Raw genomic sequence first — 2,500 nt, 5'->3', positions numbered from 1 at the left:
TCAAATGGGTGGGGTGTTTTTCATTTTTTTGCCCTTTTTTTTTCCACTCCCCCCCTCTCAATCGTGTATTACCTCGGCTGGCCAGCGGGGGGCGCCGCGGCGGGGACACGGGCGGACCGGGTACATTTCATCTGTTTGGGGCGAGTGCTTTTTTGAAATTTTTTTTTATCTTTTAGTCTCGTTCCGTTCTTCCCTTCAACTGGCCTGCGGGGGGCGCCGTGCGCGCGGACCGGCGTCCACCCCTGGCCGCTCCGGGACTTTGCATTCAAATGGGTGGGGTGTTTTTCATTTTTTTGCCCTTTTTTTTTCCACTCCCCCCCTCTCAATCGTGTATTACCTCGGCTGGCCAGCGGGGGGCGCCGCGGCGGGGACACGGGCGGACCGGGTACATTTCATCTGTTTGGGGCGAGTGCTTTTTTGAAATTTTTTTTTATCTTTTAGTCTCGTTCCGTTCTTCCCTTCAACTGGCCTGCGGGGGGCGCCGTGCGCGCGGACCGGCGTCCACCCCTGGCCGCTCCGGGACTTTGCATTCAAACGGGTGGGGTGTTTTTCATTTTTTGCCCCTGTTTTTCACTCCCCCCCTCTCAATCGTGTATTACCTCGGCTGGCCAGCGGGGGGCGCCGCGGCGGGGACACGGGGGAGGGTTCATCCGGGCGGACCGGGTACCTTTCGTCTGTTTGGGGCGAGTGCTTTTTTGAAATTTTTTTCATTTTATTTTTGTCCTCCCTTCGACCGGCCAGCGGGGGGCGCCGCGCGCGCGGACCGTCGGGGCCCGGGGCCCTGCGTCCCACTTACTTTCGCCCGACGGGAACCGTTTCTTTTGTTTTTATCCGAGAGGACACACGGAATCTGCACCCCCCGCAGTGGCGTCAGGCGGCCACCGGGGGGCGCCGCGGCGGGGATCGGGGGGGGGTCGCCCGGGAGCCGCCTGCCCGTCCGCTGGGCCAAGGGGGCCGGGGCGGGTCACGCGCCGCCGTCCCCCCCCGATCGTCTCGCTCCGAGCCGCCTCTGGCCACCGGGGGGCGCCGTCGGGTGGCGCGGGGGCGCCCCCGCCGCCCGCCGCCTCCCCCCGCACGCGTCGGGCCTCCCCCCGGGCCCCCGCGGGCCGGGGGACGCGGCCGGCGAGCGTCGGACTCCAGCGCGGAAGTGTCGCGGATGAGTGCGGACCGGGGCGCCCGCGGCCCAGCGGCACTTCCAGGGGCTCGGGGAGGAGATGGTTGAAGCCTGGGTGAAGCGCGCCCTCGGCCGTCCGTGTCGCTACCCGCCGGAGAACACCTCCGCCGGATCAGTAGGTACCAACGAGGCGAGCGAGAGAGCCGGGACTCTGTCCGGGGCCGAAAAGCCTGTTTCCCTGGAGCTTTTGCGAAAGGACCCGTGACAGAAGATGCGCGGAGCTCAGAGATCAGCATGGGCAGGGCCTTCTTGCATCCGATTTTGCCCAGGCAGGGCTCCAGGAACCGGGTTACAAAAAGCAAAAAGCCCTGGAGCTCAAACGAAAGGTTTAGTGACAAGATAGCCGTGGAGCTCCGATAACAGCATGGCAGGACCAGGATGGGGCCTATAAAGGGTCCACGGCGGGCATCCGTTGGAGCCCGACGTACGGGCCGGGCACGTCTCCTTCTCCCCCGGAGGCAGCGCCCCCCGGCGGGCCAAATCGGGTACTGCAATTTGTGGAAGTTTCGCAGATGAGTGCGGACCGGGGCGCCCGCGGCCCAGCTGCACTTCCAGGGGCTCGGGGAGGAGACGGTTGAAGCCTGGGTGAAGCGCGCCCTCGGCCGTCCGTGTCGCTACCCGCCGGAGAACACCTCCGCCGGATCAGTAGGTACCAACGAGGCGAGCGAGAGAGCCGGGACTCTGTCAGGGGCCGAAAAGCCCGTTTCCCTGGAGCTCCTGCGAAAGGACCCGTGGCAGAGTAGGCACGGAGCTCGGAGAGCAGCAGGGCCGGAGCTCGGAGAGCAGCAGGGCCAGGGCTCCCTCCCTTCCATAGGCTGCCCAGGCAGGGCTCCAGGAGCCCGGTACCAGCTCTCCCCGTCCGACAGCCTCCTCTCTGGAAGCGGAGAGCGGACGCAGTCGGGCTCCCGGACCGGGGCCCTGGGAGAGCCCTGCCGGGAGCCACCGGGACGGGCCCGTGCGGACGGGTGCGCGGCGCCCCCCGGCGGTCGAAGGCGGAACCGCGGAGGTCTCTCTATCTCTCTCTCTCTCTCTCTCTCTCTTTCTCCGGGACTCCCGGCCTCCCGTTCCCCCGACTCCCCCTTCCGAGGCCGAGACGGGGCAGCGCCGGGCGTCCGGCGGAGCCCGGCGCCAGGCCCGGCCCGTCCCCCTCTTCCCCCGGCGGCAGCGCCCCCCGGCGGGCCGAATCGGGTACTGCAATTCGCGGAAGTTCAGCCGATGAGTGCGGACGGGCACCCCTCGGGCCGGGAGGCGGCTCCAGGAGCCCGGGGAAGCGTCGGAGGACGCTCCGCGAGAGCGTCGCGCGCGCCGCCCGTCCCGCTACGCCCG

Source organism: Pseudophryne corroboree, unplaced genomic scaffold (genome assembly GCF_028390025.1).
Source record: "Pseudophryne corroboree isolate aPseCor3 unplaced genomic scaffold, aPseCor3.hap2 scaffold_385, whole genome shotgun sequence".
In the NCBI taxonomy this organism is placed as follows: Eukaryota; Metazoa; Chordata; class Amphibia; order Anura; family Myobatrachidae; genus Pseudophryne; species Pseudophryne corroboree.
Note: the sequence above shows the minus strand (reverse complement) of the source record.